This window comes from Clytia hemisphaerica, unplaced genomic scaffold (assembly GCF_902728285.1).
Source record: "Clytia hemisphaerica strain Z4C2 unplaced genomic scaffold, Clytia hemisphaerica genome assembly, whole genome shotgun sequence".
NCBI classification, from domain to species: Eukaryota; Metazoa; Cnidaria; class Hydrozoa; order Leptothecata; family Clytiidae; genus Clytia; species Clytia hemisphaerica.
Genome location: NW_027103421.1, coordinates 1,152,704 through 1,170,987, shown reverse-complemented (window position 1 = coordinate 1,170,987; position 18,284 = coordinate 1,152,704). Strand labels below are relative to the sequence as shown.

At 34.0% G+C, this 18,284-nt stretch overlaps 1 long non-coding RNA gene across 1 annotated transcript; it reads right to left on the bottom strand.

The window, feature by feature from the left end:
- Window positions 1–15,751: 15,751 nt before the first annotated feature.
- On the bottom strand, window positions 15,752–17,718 carry LOC136797782 (uncharacterized). Its single transcript, XR_010845300.1, has 4 exons — window positions 17,640–17,718; window positions 17,098–17,250; window positions 16,472–16,612; window positions 15,752–16,190 (listed from the first exon to the last, which is right to left on the bottom strand). It is a non-coding gene; the product is annotated as an uncharacterized lncRNA (long non-coding RNA).
- Window positions 17,719–18,284: the final 566 nt, after the last annotated feature.

The window sequence follows — 18,284 nt, the reverse complement described above, 5'->3', positions numbered from 1 at the left end:
CTGAACGCGCAACCAATCAAAAATGAATATTTCAGAACTTTCTCAGAAGAAAGTTGGAAGAAGGGTTAAAATACAAACTGTCCATTCAGCCTGAGTGTCAGCCTCTTGAAAAGTTTAGATCAAAATGAACCATAACCATAACCACAGTGTATCATGTCTGTAATCCTTGACTTTTAGAGATATTTCTGAAGAAACAGCGGAAAGAGTGAAACAACTATTCGAGAGAGGACTAACACCAGGTCTTCCCTATAGAGAACTGATACAGGATATAAAAGTTAAATCTCGTGACGATTCAGAGTTTCATACCAATATGGCTGACAGATCGCAAATGCCAAGGAGAAATGACTTTAACAATTTGTATACGCAATTTCACCGTGAAAAGTTTGGTACTGAGGACATTGAAGCCATGTTAAAAAATTTGGAAGGTATATGCTTTAATTTTCATTTGACAATGAAAGGAAGAATATCATAGTTGGCAGAGAGGTCTGTACATTCTCTTTAAAATTTATCCCTCCCTTATTAAATGACAATTTAATTTTGAGAATCCCCGATGGCTCTTGCGAGTGTTAAAACAATGTTTCGAATTCCCATTCATTAAAAACACACAATAAGCTTTTATAATACCATTTTGTCGAATCAAGCTGCAAACATATAAGATCAATGTCTATCCGATACCGGATATTTCAAGTAAATTTTTGAATTTAAGATAATAAAATTTGAGTTATATATAAATCTCGACTAAAGGTTTTTTTTGCAAGAAACTTTTCATTCTTTTATTCCTTTACAGAACAAATTTCATCTTTCGAAAATGAAAATCCAGATTATCTGATCAAGCTTCAAAAGTTCAATGCAGAAGACAATACTCCATTAATATTATGTTTAATATCACCACTAATGCAACGCGTCCATGAAAAGGTAAAAAAGGGAGATAATTATGTGTATTTGTTCATATCATTAACCAAGTCGCATAGATTTAGCTGTGGTTTATTGCGCGAAGCTCAATGCTAACCTAATTCTACTAGTTCCAGGGGGGTGTTGGAATTTACAAGCTGCTGTTCTTCATAGTATATTGAGTGACTTTTTTTGGGGGGGGGGCACTCGATTTTGAAAACGACCGTACGTTCGGCCAAAAATCAGGTCTCTAAAATCGGACTCTTACAGTGCAGGAAAAATTTGGCTAAAGATCGACCCTTACAGTGCAATTTTTCTAATTTTTTTGCCCTTTTCTGAAATTTTACCTTGAAACAAAAGCTGCAGTCTCATTTAGTTACATGTTGTTTCGTTAGGTGAAATTAAACTCTCTATATTTTAAGGTTCCAACTGCGAAAGAATTGGTTTTCTTAGACTCGATTTCTAATACCGAAGAATAAAATTTACGGGTTTTCCTGCTTGTAACACATACCCCAATTGGAGCCGTACCTCTTGGAATCTTCATCACCAGCGTTATGCCAGGCACTGGAATTGTATACCTCTTTGTTGTCATCTCATTCTTTTGGTGGAAATGGCAAAAAGGGTCCAGACATTGTTATGACAGATAACTGCTCTGAGCTTAGAGATGCGTTTTCCCATGTGTGGCTAGCTCTATTCTACTATTCTGCATTTTCCACATCTTGCAGCAGGAGCTTAGATGGTTATTTGAAAAGAACCATTCCATTAAATCAGAGGAACGACCTCATATCATGAAATAGGAAAGCTTCGGTTTGTTTGATGCTTTTATTAAACAATACCTATAATTTCCTGCTGAGCATCTTGATCATTTTCAATTTCGTTGTCTGAGATTTCTGGAATGTCATCGTTGAATTGATCTTCATTTTCTGTAAATTGATTTAAAGAAAAAAGTTACAAAAATGTCCCTTGTACAGGAAAAAGGTGCTAATTATCAAATTTTTTTACATGCTTCTCAATACAATGTCACTGAGAATACACGTCTTTTTTTTTTAAGAAACACACTTTTAAGAAACATGAGGCTCAGAATGCCTAAAAACTAAGAAACATCTAAGAAACATGCTGAGGCTGAGAATGAGAAAATAACATTTTTAACCTTCCAACCCAGCCTTCCATGAGGCTGATTATGTTATAAAGTTTAGAAACATGTAAGAAACATTTAAGGCTCAAAAGGCTGATTTCTTAAGAAACATCGAGGCTGCTTGGTAAAACTAGTTTCTTAAAAAAAAAAGCGTGTAGATCCACCATATATTGAGGACTACTACTACTTGAGGAGTAATTTCGTTTTTTTGATGTTTTAGGTAGTAAAATATAGTTTGATGGACTGTTAAATAAGAGGTAATAAAGTATGCTTATATATAATTAAATACCTGTACTGTCCTGCCGAGCATCATGGTCGATATCAATTTCAATTTCCGAGTTTTCTGGAACGTCATCGATGACTTTATCTTCATTTTCTGTAAATTTTGATGATTGTTCTACAGGGAAAATATGCGAATTATCAAAATTTATGACATACTTCTGAATACAATGTCACTGATATTAGATACACCCTGTATTGAGACTGATTGAAAACTCATTTTTGAGCTCAAATTTATTCTTTAGTTTGCTTGTATACAATTAAATACCTGTAATGTCCTGCTGAGCATCATGATCGATATCAATTTCAATTTCCGAGGTTTCTGGAGTCCCTTCATTGTCTCCGTCTTCCTTTTCTATAAATTTTAGGAAAAAACAACGTACTTTTTAATTTTGTTAACTTCCTTTTCTCAAGGTCAGATTTACTCAGCACACTCATCTTCTTGACGTGCAGCAGTTGAACTACACTGTCAAACAAATCTTAGTTCAACGACATAGTTGAAAACGTTGTTGAAACGGATTATTTTTTATGTATTTTAGTTATGTATCTAAAACTGAAACAAACTCTTACGTTATTTATCTAGGCAAACTTATTGGTCTTTTGATGAGATGGGGAGGGAGTAAAGATTTTTTGAGATTTAGTTTAGACTGCAACTCTAGACTTCGGCGTGTATGCAGTGAGACTAATTATAACGGAAACTTGAATATTTTCAGCGACTTTTCCACAACATTTTTCTACAGGTTTACGCAAGTATTTGATGAGCTTTTTAGCCTTTCTTTTAAATCACTTTAGTATATGGGGAAGTTAACATGCATAGACTGGGTTTCTGCATAGTTCTTTTTTCGTTAATATTTTTACCATTATAATATATGGTACCATAGTACAGACATATCATGCATGGTTTTATTTGACGTCAAATAGTCAAGACGTGTTCTGCATCGCTTTCAAAAAAATGGTTGAAACTCAAAGAAGCATCAAAATTCGCTAAATATTAACAAAAATCGCGACAAAAACACCCAAGACCCACCAATTGAAGCAGCAAACACAACTGCAACATGCACCCTTGTTACGTGTATGGATGATGAAGATCAAAATCGACTCAAATGCTGTAGCTACCAACGTATGGTACATTACGAGTGCACACAATTACCACTTTACCAACCGCAAATATTCGCTAACACGTATAATATGTATGTCACAATTGTGTGCGAATAACGAGATCCTTAAGAAGTAAAATCGGAGAAAACAAGTACCATAAGAGCAGATTTCTAAAAAAGACGACGAAATCATCAACAACGACATCGAAACATTGCTAACACAAAAGATGAGCGACTTAGAAGCCAAAAAAAGGAAAATGATAAAAGAAGAGATACAACAGACAAAAGATTTGATGAAAGAGTCATCCCGTAAAACCTACGCTGATATAACCAAAGCACACAAGGAAAATCTTAAATCTGTTGTTGCGGAACAAAAAGATAAGGAGAGGAGAGAAAAACGAGACATCGAATCAAGAAGAAAAAACATCATGATTCATGGACTCCCTGAACAAGTTGAAGACACGAAAGAAGAAGATCAAGAAGATGAAAAAAAAGGAATTAGAGGATCTGCTCAAAGATATCGGCATCCGCGATATCAATCCAACGCATCAACATCGTATTGGGTTCGAACATGAAAATAGGCTGAGGAAAAATCGTCCGATAAAGGTGACCTTGCAAAGTGAAGAAGAAAAAGAAAGAATCATGAGCAACCTTAAAGCCTTAAAAAAGTTGAAGTGGCTTGGATATCATCTAAGCATTACTGATGATTTCGCCATCGATGAAAGAAGAAAAATCAAAGAGATGTGCGAAAAAGGTTAAAAAATGGAACTCCGAATGTGATGGTGATTTCATTTGGCGTGTGAGTCCCAGAACAGACAACCTTCACTTGATAAAAACAAACAAAAACTTTGCAAACCAAAGGCTGTCAATTACTTGCCTCAGTAGCAGCGACGATGAGCTGCCAACAAAACATTAGTCTTTTTTAATTGTAAAGTTGCGTTGACTTTTATTAGCCTTTGTTGCTACCTTTTCGTCAACATGAAATAAACTATTATATACATTTAACTGTAACATATTTTACACATGTGATTTTTTATTGATTTATTTATTTTGCTGGCACAGTCACTTATTCTCCCGATGATTTTTTTATGGAAAATTTGATTGATGGGTTGAAGTAATTTCTAAACGCTCTAAACCAGTATTCTTTATTTCATTTCACTATTCTTCTTTTTTTTAAATGTATATATGTTTATAGTCAAAACCTTTTTTGGAAACAACATGTCTTTATGATTTGAATATAGCTTTATGATAGCTGGGACACACCAAAATTTAGCTGTGACAGGTATTTTCTTATTCTCATAAAAATATGAAAGATTTTGAGCCTTAATTTTGCTATTTTTTTTGGACTTAATCCACAAATCTAGTTCTGCAGGTATATGGACGTTTCAAATGCAGTGACAAATTTCAGTTAAATAGAAGGGAAGATTGAAATTGAAATTCATTTCATTAGATCTGTTATGATTCAAAACCGTAATTTGCAAAGTCTATGGGAAATAATACCTTTTAATTATATTTGTTTAAGAAAACGCGGCGATCTATTGAATAAATTACTCCAAGTTACTTCTAGGTAACAGCTGTGTTGTAAGAGACAAATCAATAAGATGACGTTATCATTAAAAAGATTTCTGCTGGAGTAATCAGTTATTCAAAAGTCTGCCGCATTCTCCTTAACAACTATTTCCATGAATTGACATTTGTCTCAAAATTTTAGCTATGACTTAAATTTGGCAAAAATCACAAAATTTGAAAATGAAAACCGCTCATTTCATAACATTATCTATCATTTCATTTCAAGGTGCTTTGGTAGCTTCAAAAAGAAATTATGTTCCACGCGCGTTTCTTCAATTTATGAGATTGCCGATGTCTGTGACCAGTCGTACCACCACTTTCGTATGTCAAAGGATGAACCTGGCATTTTTCACTGCTATGCATCCCTCGATGACGAATCAACCACCGTCTCCATTTTCAAGAAAAATAGTACAACTAGCATTACACCAGTGTTACCAAATATTGTTGAACCAAAAAGGATTTACCAAACAACGGGCTGATTATCTCCGAAAAGAAATTCGTCAATTCTGCATTTTATGAATCAATTACAACAATTTCTAGCCATTTAAACTTTTCACTGATTGCGTCCTCTTTACTGCAGCATTGATTGAACCAGTAAAAAAAGAAGTATGATGGAATTTGTTGTCTTCATATAATTTTGATTAGTAATATTGTAAGGTTTATTTAGTGTTCTTTGTTTTGAGTCTAAAAGAAAAATATCATTACTGTAAAAAGGATATATCAAAATATTTGTCAGTGTGGACGGTGTACTGATAAGAATATTTTACAACCGATATGAGCTAGTCTGGAAATAATGCAAAGCATACGTCAAGTTATTAACAACATTTACCTCTCAATACAAAACATTTTCTCCCAACTCAAATGGATAGAATATTTGATAGCTACATGTTTTTTTTATAAGCAAGTGTATGCCCCTTGGTCAGGCTCGAGTAAGCTTAAGCTTTCAAAGCATCCAGACATAGAAAATGCTTATTATATGCTTAAGAATTATTATGCTTTTGATTCACTCAACCAAATTTTTTAGTAAAATCTTTAAAATTTTGTTAATATTCGATTAAAAAAGCATTTAGATTTTTGAGCAGTGGAATGTGGCTAGCTGTGGAATGTCTTTTTTTACTTGACCACTTGCAAACCTTTTTGAATAAAAAGAGACTACTTGAAAAATATTTCAGGCTAGCGTATATGCTTATGTTATGCTTAGGAAATCTGCAAATCTGAGCCTTCGTATGCTTATAAGCGTTATGCTTATAAAAAAAACATGTATACGAACTACACAACTGTGTAAAATAAAAGGACAGAGAAAAAAATCCTTCTAATTTTATAGCCACTTATCATTTTCATTCTTTATAAGGCAGAAAAAAAGTTTAAAAGATTCCTAATCAACACAAAAATATATAATTTTTGAGGATTCAAAAGCATCACAATATAAACAAAAGTTTTAAGACTCTTGATTCACAAAAAATAAAGCACTTTGATATTTGTAGAAAACCAATCCAAAACATTTAAAGGGAAATGTCTCCAACCTGGCACTTGCTTTTCTGTTTTTTTCCTTTCTTTTCGGTCTTGCTTGTGTTTACAATTTTTGAAAGCGAGGCTATACCGGCAACGGGAAAAAGATTAAAGGCAGCCAACAAAAGAAAGGGACCCAGTATTTCAGAACTGGCCTTTTAGCGGCCTTTAGTGGCCTTTGATATTGACCGAACGGCCTAAGCGGGTAGAAAACCGGTGCGGGACCGGTAAAAGAAAGTGCAGTACTTAGGCCGATCGGCTTTCCAGGTACTTAAAATTGCTTGGGGAGTCACAAAAAGTATTGTATTTTATGAACGAATTGAAAGATTAACATTGAAGTTTGAAAGAACAACTTCTTCATTCTATTTTATACCCCGTTTCGCAACATATTTAAGCCTATTACATACCTTATCGGGGAAAAAAAAGTCAGAGGTTTATTTAGTCAGGAAAAAAATTCGTTACCTAGACGCATTTTCGTCATTTTCCCCGGCCAAAATTTCAAATTCGTCACATTTCCCCGACGAAATTTACAGGACGAAATTTACAGTTTAGTCACTTTTACTCAACTAAATTGTCTAAATGAAATGGTTTCCTTCACTAGCTCGAAAAAAGATCTTGTAATTCGAAGTTTTAAGCACTAATTTCGGTTAATAAAGGTTTAAAGAATTTAGATTTTAATTTTAGTTGGGGTTTAAAAAATCGGGTAGAAGTTTTGAACGGGGAAAATTTTCGTTACTTTCCCCCAATAAGGTGTAGCCTACCCTTGTTTTAGTAAGCTTGATTTCCGAAATTCACACTAAAAACAACTTCAAAATTTTTCTTACTACCCCACCCCCTCCTTGAAGCCTAGAAACTTAACTCTCTACTTCTGACCACGCCCATTTTGGACGCAGGAATTATTTTCGAGTTTTCGCAATCGAAATGTTGCAAAAATGTTGCAACATCAAAAGGGTGAATCGGACGAATTGAACATTTTAAGTTACGAGCGGAGAGGGAAGAGAATTAGATTTTTGATGGCTGAACTTATACTTATTCCACCCCTCTCCCCCGAGGAAGAATTTAAACTAAAAATTAATGGCGCTAAGTTGAAACATTTCCATGCTATGGTATTTGAAGAGGCAAAATCAACTGTTGTGGAGTTTTTAGATGTTTACGGTCTGGAACTTATCGATGCGAAAAAACAACCAAATGTATAAGAACCATACTTGCTAAGGTCGCCACTGCAATGATGAAGAAAAACGCGAAAACATGTCAAAAAGAAAGGGAGAAGTGGCATTAGATATCAATACAAAATAATTTACAGACGACACAGGTATATGTTTTTTAAATTCACCTTTTTTCCTTCTAATTTATGTCAATCAAGATAGCAAAAATTCTGTTAATTTTCTTTAAATTTGAACAAATAATATAATTATATATAATAGTATCATAATATAAATAATTTTTTTCATAATTCAGGAAGTTACGGAAGCAGAACAGACCCAAAAGGGGGTCAGAACTGGAAAAATGTTCAACGAGCTTGGAAAACGTCGGCAATATCGAAGACTCTCCAATATAAAGTAAGGTGTAACAACATGAGATTTTGCTAAGCATATTAATGGATGTACCTATCCGTCAGTCACATTTTCCTTGCCTGCTTGAAATTTTGGTTTTCAAACGTTTCTTTTATAAGAAACAAACGACTAATTTTAATTGATCGTCACGACCACGCTCACGTGCATATCAATTATATATGTGTTAAATGCATAACTAGGTAGGTCCATAAAAGTATCACTTGTTAACTTTCCATTACCAAGAACATTGATATTATATTGTATGAAAATGGTGTAAGGTCAATTTTTCATCATTAAGTTTTTCAATCCAGGTCTGAAAGAGGTATTTCCTTGGTTTTAATTTTAGATCAAATATAAGTCTCTGAATAAATTGTCTTATTAATGTAAGCAATTTAAAACCTCCCAATGAAAACTTTAACTAACCATTAATAATTAATTTCGGTTCTAAACGGATAATTAATTCTATTTTTAAAAGATTTCAGTTATTAATATAGTTTTATAGTTATTATAGTTAATATAGTTATTAATATATAAAAAATATATATAATTATTTCATGTATCATTTGTAGATAATATTCAGTTTGAATTTATGGTATCTCTGTAGAATATATTTAATGAAATTGTACAAATTTAAATTTATTTACAATAAAATATCTATTTTCCGAAATAATCGTTCAAGTAAAAAAACTGCTTAGACCTTACTATTGTATCCGGGATTGTTTAGTTTTAGAGTAATTTTGATTTATTAAATGTTAAAGTTTTAAAAGCCAGCATTTCCTTGACCCCTTCGTCTAAAAAATTGGTCAATAGGACACGTTTTAAAGATGTGTCAAAGACGATTTCTAAGGACGTAAAGACGTCTCAAACACGTCTTAAAGACGTCTTTATCAAGACGTACTAATCTCGGCTCTTAAAAGACGTCTTTCAATGTTTCATAATGGAACAAGTGAGAGACGTGTTTGAGACGTCCCAACTGGGAACAAAAAGACGTCTTTGAGACTCGTAAAAGAGTACGAAAGAGATTCCGATTAGTGAATTCATTATCATAATCTTGATCAGAAAATTGACAACGAATTGATGTTTGATAAAATATCTATATTTCGAGCATAACTTCACTCATCTTTCAGGATTGTAAAATGTAAAATTACAAAGTTGCTACTAATGTGAAAAATTGGAAGAAAAAAAATGCGCTAATTGAAGGCTATTAAAATTGTAAAATGGTTAAAAGACAAGGTCGTAATAAAAAGTAGTTAAAAAAGGTATAATTCTCTAGAGGCTTTTAGGCCGTTGTTTAAAATAGGTTTCAGTCTTTTGATATGTAAAGCTTCTTTGTATAGAAGTGATGACCAATTATCACTGGAATCAATTACTGACGTATTATCATTTACGAGATTTATGTAGATGGAGCGAAAATTAGGCTTTTCAATACCAAGCGTCAGGAGGGTAGTTATAAACTTGACTTCAGAGCACTCCTTCAAATGTTCGAGAACTGCACTCTCCTTCTTTGTAGCATGTTCTGAGCATCGCGTGAATAAATTCCTCTCCGTTTTGCCGACATAAGAGGCACGACAACCAGGGCAGATAAATCGATAAACAATGTTCGACTTGAACTTTAAGGGTGTTGGGTCTTTCATGTTGGTGTAGAAGCCAATTTTGTGTGTTGAATTGATTACTCGAAACTTGACATTAGTGTCTTTCTTGAGACAAAACTTTAATTTTCTTTTTAATGCAGAAACAAGTTGTTCTCCTGTCGGGCCAGCGTAAGGGATACGTAACCAGAGTGTTATCGGTATGGTATTATCAGCGTTGTCATTTTCAGAGTGTCGGGGACTGGTTGCGGTTTTAATGATTTTGTTGACGACAAAGCGAGGAAAACCATTCCAAGAAGCGAACTTTTTGATCAGGTTAATTTCATTTTTCAATTTAGCAGGATGACAAAGTTTGGTGGCACGGTTGGCAAGGCTAGAAATCCATACTTTTCGGTAAGACCAAGGAGCGTAGCTATCAAAATTTGTATATAAGCCAGTGTTTGTATCTTTTTTAAATATAGATAGACCATTTGGTGAAATCTCCAGATCTAAGAAGTGCGGTGTTTCATCTTCAAATTTGTCAACTGTAAATTGAAGATTTTTATCAAATTTGTTAAGGGAGCAATGAACTTTATCGATATCTACTGGACGAATGACAAGGAGTGTATCATCAACGTATCTTGTGTAAAACTTTACGATACCAGAATCAATATAAGGTTTAATGACAGATTGTTCGAGTTCTGTCATTATGATATTTGCTAGTACTGGGCCAAGTGAACTTCCCATACTAACACCATCTAACTGTTCATAGAGAATGTTGTTTGCTGAAAATACGGTTTTTTTACAGGTCTTGGATAAATTCCTCTCCGTTTTTGCCGACATCTAAAACAATAAACATCATTATCGATATCTAAACAATAAACATCATTATCGATCGAATTTATAACAAGAACTTGTTACAAACTAAAATCTCAAAAAACACACTCAGAAAATTAATTCAAGACACCTGTAAAAAAACCGTATTTTCAGCAAACAACATTCTCTATGAACAGTTAAATGGTGTTAGTATGGGAAGTTCACTTGGCCCAGTACTAGCAAATATCATAATGACAGAACTCGAACAATCTGTCATTAAACCTTATATTGATTCTGGTATCGTAAAGTTTTACTCAAGATACGTTGATGATACACTCCTTGTCATTCGTCCAGTAGATATCGATAAAGTTCATTGCTCCCTTAACAAATTTGATAAAAATCTTCAATTTACAGTTGACAAATTTGAAGATGAAACACCGCACTTCTTAGATCTTGAGATTTCACCAAATGGTCTATCTATATTTAGAAAAGATACAAACACTGGCTTATATACAAATTTTGATAGCTACGCTCCTTGGTCTTACCGAAAAGCATGGATTTCTAGCCTTGCCAACCGTGCCACCAAACTTTGTCATCCTGCTAAATTGAAAAATGAAATTAACCTGATCAAAAAGTTTGCTTCTTGGAATGGTTTTCCTCGCTTTGTCGTCAACAAAATCATTAAAACTGCAACCAGTCCCCGACACTCTGAAAATGACAACGCTGATAATACCATACCGACAACACTCTGGTTACGTATCCCTTACGCTGGCCCGACAGGAGAACAACTTGTTTCTGCATTAAAAAGAAAATTAAAGTTTTGTCTCAAGAAAGACACTAATGTCAAGTTTCGAGTAATCTATTCAACACACAAAATTGGCTTCTACACCAACATGAAAGACCCAACACCCTTAAAGTTCAAGTCGAACATTGTTTATCGATTTATCTGCCCTGGTTGTCGTGCCTCTTATGTCGGCAAAACGGAGAGGAATTTATTCACGCGATGCTCAGAACATGCTACAAAGAAGGAGAGTGCAGTTCTCGAACATTTGAAGGAGTGCTCTGAAGTCAAGTTTATAACTACCCTCCTGACGCTTGGTATTGAAAAGCCTAATTTTCGCTCCATCTACATAAATCTCGTAAATGATAATACGTCAGTAATTGATTCCAGTGATAATTGGTCATCACTTCTATACAAAGAAGCTTTACATATCAAAAGACTGAAACCTATTTTAAACAACGGCCTAAAAGCCTCTAGAGAATTATACCTTTTTTAACTACTTTTTATTACGACCTTGTCTTTTAACCATTTTACAATTTTAATAGCCTTCAATTAGCGCATTTTTTTTCCCAATTTTTCACATTAGTAGCAACTTTGTAATTTTACATTTTACAATCCTGAAAGATGAGTGAAGTTATGCTCGAAATATAGATATTTTATCAAACATCAATTCGTTGTCAATTTTCTGATCAAGATTATGATAATGAATTCACTATTCGAAATCTCTTTCGTACTCTTTTATTTGAAGTTATCAGCTGGTAATGGTTTTTGAGACTCGTGTTTAACGGGTATGATAAGCAATCCTTGAAAATAAACTTTAGATAGACCCCCTTATAAAGAAGGGTAGGGAAAAATGCCTTATAAAGGGAGGGCAAGGATTATTATAGGCAAATTTGTAATTTTTCAAAAGTTTTAAATTTTATACCAGTCAACATTGCTAAAACATGTTTTTAACTTCAATTTTTTTTTATTTTGATGAAATTAGGGGATAACTTCGGTCATTATAATCAAAATTTATCCTGGCTTAGGTTCTAAAATATATCGGTTTTCTTGGGGATAGACATAAAGGTAGAGACCCCTCTGTACACTAAGTGGCCGCCGCATTTTCAAAAACATGTATACCAACCCCTTTATGAAAAACATCTAAAAATGCCTAATTAAAAATAGTATCCTTTTTCTATGTGGATTTAGATCCATCAAAAAGAAAAAAATTTGAATTCATAGAAGCTCTTAAGTAGGGAACTCGTAGGTCAAATTCGAAGCTAGGTATCTTTACTTTCTACTGAACTTCTAAGAACTTTGGAATATTTGAGGTCAAAATTGTCCAAACTTTTTCTTTGGTTGCCAGGTAGTATTTTAAGCCTTGTAAATATGTTATGGAGTGGCTTATTTTTATAAGAACAAAGTCCTGCTTACATAATAATTTCAAAATGCTGTCCACAATTTATTTAAAGTTATACTATGATAGAAAAACAGTCACAGTGTATATGTATTCACCCTGGAATAACCCTCAAAATTAATCCCGGAAGGGAAGGGTCAGTTTTTTCACCTTCCAATGTCTTTCTAAAGGGTTTACAAAATCAGAAAATTTCAATGTAGCCTCTTTAAAAGAGATTGGTGATTTATGATTGGCAGAAAAGCTGCAAAAACCGCGAGAGACTGTTAGGTTTTGATCAATGGCAACCCATGAGACCTGGCCATTTTGAAAATGACATCATTTATATGCAAAACTAGCAAAGTGCCAATCCAGAAATTTTCCATAACCCCCTGCAGACGACACTGTTTTTGTAAAAAATAAAGCCTCGGAAATTAAAAATATACTCTGAAATTAACTGGATTTTTTGAATAGGTAATTGGAACTTCCACATTTTTTTCTTCATTTTAAAATAACAGCAATGACCCAGTTGGGTAGAGGGGCCAACCTCCTTAAAAAACTTAATTCTATATAAAATAGTTGGTTATCCCTTTAGCTAAGTAGCTTTACGGACAGAAGACAGTCAGCTCTGCTCTATAAAAAAACGTAAATTGAATATTATATAAAACATAGAAGATAGAAATAGGTTATGGCGTTCTAAATTCAAGGCCTACCAAGCGTGCTTTGACGTAAAAATCCTGTGGACCTAATTAATGATGTCATAATTGCAGTGTTGACGTCAAAAGAAAGAAAAAAATCTAACGTTCACACCCATTTTTGACGTTGTGCAAGAAAAACAACACCGAAAAAATGGGTAGAAAATGCATTGTGCGTGGCTGCAAATCTAATTATAACAAAAGTAAAGCGTCGCAAAATGAAAATATACGAATCAGGAATGAAGAAAAATTAGCCGATTTTCGTAAAATTCCAATGTATGGTTTCCCAAGCAAGAAGAAAAGACTCTATGAAAGGCAGCGCTGGATCAAATCCATTCCTTACCTTACCGAAGAGATCGTCAATAATAACAATACACCAGCGGTTTGCCGTAAACGCTACTTTTGAAACAGGTATGTAACCTTATTGCTTTCGTATATTTGAACAAGCTAAAGTCTTCGGATAAGTTTTTCTCTGTTCATAGCTTATCTATTAACATATTTAACCCCGATCGATTGACATTGCTCGGTTTGCCTATCGTCGCATTTCAAGTCAATGGTGAACAGTGGATTCAATATGGTGAATATATATCAGGAATACCATCATTTTCGCTGAAAATATCGAAAGATTTGAGATTCATTGCGTACAAAATGGGTGTTCAATGTACCATAAAATCGAAAAATCGTATCACTCATCTCGATTCATGGTCGTGTCTTGAGGAAGCACTTTGCTTTTTGAAAAATAGTGAATTCACTCGGCATCAAACCATTTTACAAGAACAAATAGAATCTATGAAACCACCTCAAGTCGGAAAAAAACTCTATTATCCACAAGGACTGATGCGAGCATTCGGCTACGATTCCTGTGAAAGCTATGACTGCTGCTTTTTTGTTCGATCAAATTCAGGAAACTATTGCTCTGTTGCGTGGCGCTGGTGCCGATATCAAATCAATAATCGTCGATGGAAATCGAACGAACCAGAATTTCTTCAAGCAGTTTGATACGGTCACAGACCCTGGTTGACAACTGATGGTATTTTCCTTATGTTCGATTTTGTTCACCTGATTAAAAGTATTCGAAATAATTGGTTAACAGAGAAGACTGGCCAACTCACATTTAAAGAAGATGATGATACATTCATTGCCAAGTGGTCTGACCTTATCCGATTACACGAAGTTGAAAACATGTCAAACTTCTGCGGAGTTTGTGGCTTATCAAAGTTGACCGAAGTCGCCGTACGCCCCAAACCGGTCGAACGGCAACGTGTATCGACATGTCTCCGTGTTTTATGTGAAGAGACGGTAGCAGCACTTAAAGTTCACCCACAGATGCAAAACATGAATGTCACCGGCACTGTCAAATTCATCGAAAAAGTCACCACTATGTGGAAGATCTTAAATGTTCGAACCGTTGGGAATCTGTATTTATAAATCACTCATAGGCCCATAAGATATTATCGAACATCTTTCTGAACAATTTCTGCAAATCGCAGACGCCTCGCCAGAAAGTTCTAAAGCTAAAAGAAAAATGAAACATTTTTTTCTATCTCTGAGTGCATCCAGTTCTTTCAATTTTCTATAGTTTATTTTTTTAAATAAAGTGTTCAGATTTCATTGTACTTAGGATATCGTAGTGAAAATGAGAGAAATGATAAACTAACTTATCCCTAAATCATATTGTCTAGATAAACATTTTCCGTAGCTATCTCTCTGAAAGATTTGAAGTTTCATCATAAAACCTCGAGTTTCTTTCTTTCTTTTGACGTCAACACTGCAATGACATCATTAATTAGGTCCGCAGGATTTTGACGTCAAAGCACGCTTGCTAGGCCTTGAATTTAGAACGCCATGAAATAGGTCCAAAATATTGCCATACTTAGCCTAGTTCTGCTAGTCAGAAAATCTGCCGTATACTACCTTTGCTTTCTGATTTGAATGTAATCTACTTTCCCCCCATCAGAATTAGTAAAGGCAAAAAGTAGTTGAGCTCCAGCTCCTGGACTATACTTAGCAGCGACTTTTTAAAAATATGCTCAACTTTCCAATCAGTTTCTGCTGACTCAGCGCTGATTGAAGTTTTCTTGAAGCACCAAAAAACCGATTGGAAAGTTGATCCTATATTGATACCTACAGTCGAAGTGAAAGCTATGATAAAATTCAGAAATCAATGTATGATCAAGCAATATGAAATATTTTATAGTATTCTGATGTTGTAAAAATACTATTTTCCAACTAATATCATAATTTCATTTTACTCATGACAAACCGACAAACTGAAAGTGTAATAAAGTACCAACATCGAAATCTAATAAAAAGCAGGACCGTACTTCTCGAAAGATTCCTTGAATTAACTTAATCTCTATAGTAAATAATTGTGGTCCGGCGTTTGTTTTTCAAAATGGGTTTCCCTTGACTTTGTTATGGGATTTTCTCTGATAGCTTGAAAAGTGAAAATAACAAACAAATTATTATTATAAGAAGAGTAGATTATATAGCAAGAAACTTTCTTGGTTATAGTTTTTCATGTAGAAAAATAACAAAATAAAAATACAAGAGGAAAGCAAAATCAGGCATTGTCCCAAATGTGTCAAGTTCAATGTCGTTTAAATTTAAAGTTCACGAGTTTTTCCAACATAGTGGCGAAGCAATGTAGACTTGTAATGGTGCAATCGTTGACACCACAGTGTGGGCAGTTTGCATGATTCACATGCCAACGTTCCACACACGCCGCACACCCGACAATTCTCATACAACACGAAGATAACGATACTGGTGGCTTGGACAGATCTGCACAAATAACGCAGTGGAAAGCGTCATTGACTGCATCATTGAAAGCATTGATAGCTGCAGCTGAATTCGATGTTGATGTTGTACTTGGTGAAACGTTTAAAGATTCTAACTTCGCCAATCTTTCTCCAAATAGATCTGTAATAAGATGTAAAACGATGTTGTATTGTTCATTACGCGCATCCTTGTACACCCTTGTAAAACTGTTAATAAACTCATATAGACAATAGATCAGATATCATTCATAAACTGTCAGAAACTGTCAGAAAAGTTATCATCATATGCCAGTAGAAGAAGTAGATTGTTCAAATTATCAAAGAAATTCGCAGGAAATTTTACGGTGTTTACATTGTAGTTGATGCGATTAAATAAAAATAATTGGAGTATTCCTAACAATAAGAGTAATAAACTCAACTTACCAGCCAATTCACCTGTATCTATGTTGGATCTTCTTTTTTTCGATGTTGTCGGTCTGCTTGAAGAAGACGGCATGTTTTGGTGGAATTCTCTTTCTGGAATGGCAAATACTTTGCGAGAACTTATTTTCCAATATTACAACTCTGAAAAATAAATATTTCACTTGAAATCGATGACCCTCTACCATTGTTTAGAACAACAGCAAAATATGATTAATTCTAAACTTCGTCGGCTAAAAACGCTTTTTTAATGAACGTCTAATTCGTCGGACAAGAAAATAAATTTCTGAATCTATTAACCCATATTGTGACCCGCAATATCAACCAGTCTGATTCACAGGCCTATGCTTCCTATAAGAAACTTCACTTAAAGAATAATCATCATTTTGGAGCTTGATTCTGGGAGATTTTGTAGCTTAAATTCAATGTTCGAATGTTCCCCAACAATTGATGTAATTTTGCATGCTTTTTGAAAGTGTTAGGAGTTATTGTATATTTCAACCAAATTTGTCAGTGAATTTCCTTTGAAAGATTGTATTCCACTAGTAAATATATTTTCCATAAACTCAAAATAGTATTTAGATTCAAGTTCTGTAATGTTACAACATATTTTATTTTTAACTTCTTACCACTAGTCGCTTCGGATGGCTCGAAGCGCAATCCATTGGCCTGCACGAGAATCAAGTTCTCATCTCCGAATGCCTCACGGACTTTGATGGTCAAAGCATCTACATTTGCATTTTGTTCTGTTATTGTCAGGACTTTTTGTCGCAAGTGCAAATCTATGAAAAAACATTTCGAAATCGATATAAGTTAAATTCTGCAAAAGTTAGGCTGAATGTTAACATAACTTGGAGCAATGCAAATTCATCATTAAAATTTGAATACCATTATCATCTCATATTATGACAGGGTAGACATCTTTATCTTTGGAATGCGAAATTTATTGAACAAGTGGACTGGACAACAAGAAAATCAAGGTTCACGCCCCCTGAACAACTTCCCAGTACGGTTAGCAGGCTGAAATTATATTATAAGCAGTAGCCAACCTTTTTCGTTTGCTTTAATTTTAAGAAAAGCTAAATTTTCTTTCAAAGAAGAAAGGTAAAGGGAAAATAAATAAATACTGTTGTAAATTAATATAAAACATCTCAATTTGCAGCACTCTTACCAATTTTTCCGTGTCGATACGTCGCCAATGTAATTTTCAAAAAATGGACAACTCTTTTTGCTGTTGGACCTGAACGTGATGCGCTGAAAAAAATAGTAGTTAGTAATTAGTTGTGCCCTAAACTAAATTAAAGGCAGAAACTTTGATCCTTTCTCACGAATCTTTTTGCCAGGTAAGAAATTAAAACTCCAAGTTTTCTCAAACAATTTTTTGCTTGGATTTGCTGCTGATTTAGCAATAACTTTATAAATTTTAAAGAATCACCGTGAAAGTTCTTACAACAAAATTTCGTAACTTGAATTAGCAACATTACATAGAAGTGTCTACCTGGGAAAGTTTCCTCCTTTGCTTTCGCGTTTCTCAAATTATTCAAAATTGAAGGGGTTTGTCGAAAAAGGATAAATACTCCAAGATGGTATAAACTATAATTTTAAAAAATCATTCTTTGATCTAATATAATATAACATAAAACTACCCTAACTTTTCCAAACCTTCTCAAAAGGTCACGAGTTTTGGAAATTTTGACCGAAATTTGGATAAAATCCTTCAAGATTTAGCGAAATTCGCCCAGAATTTTGGCAAAAATCTCTCAAAGGGTCACAAAAATATCTAATTTTTTCTCTAAGGGTTAATTTTGAATATTAA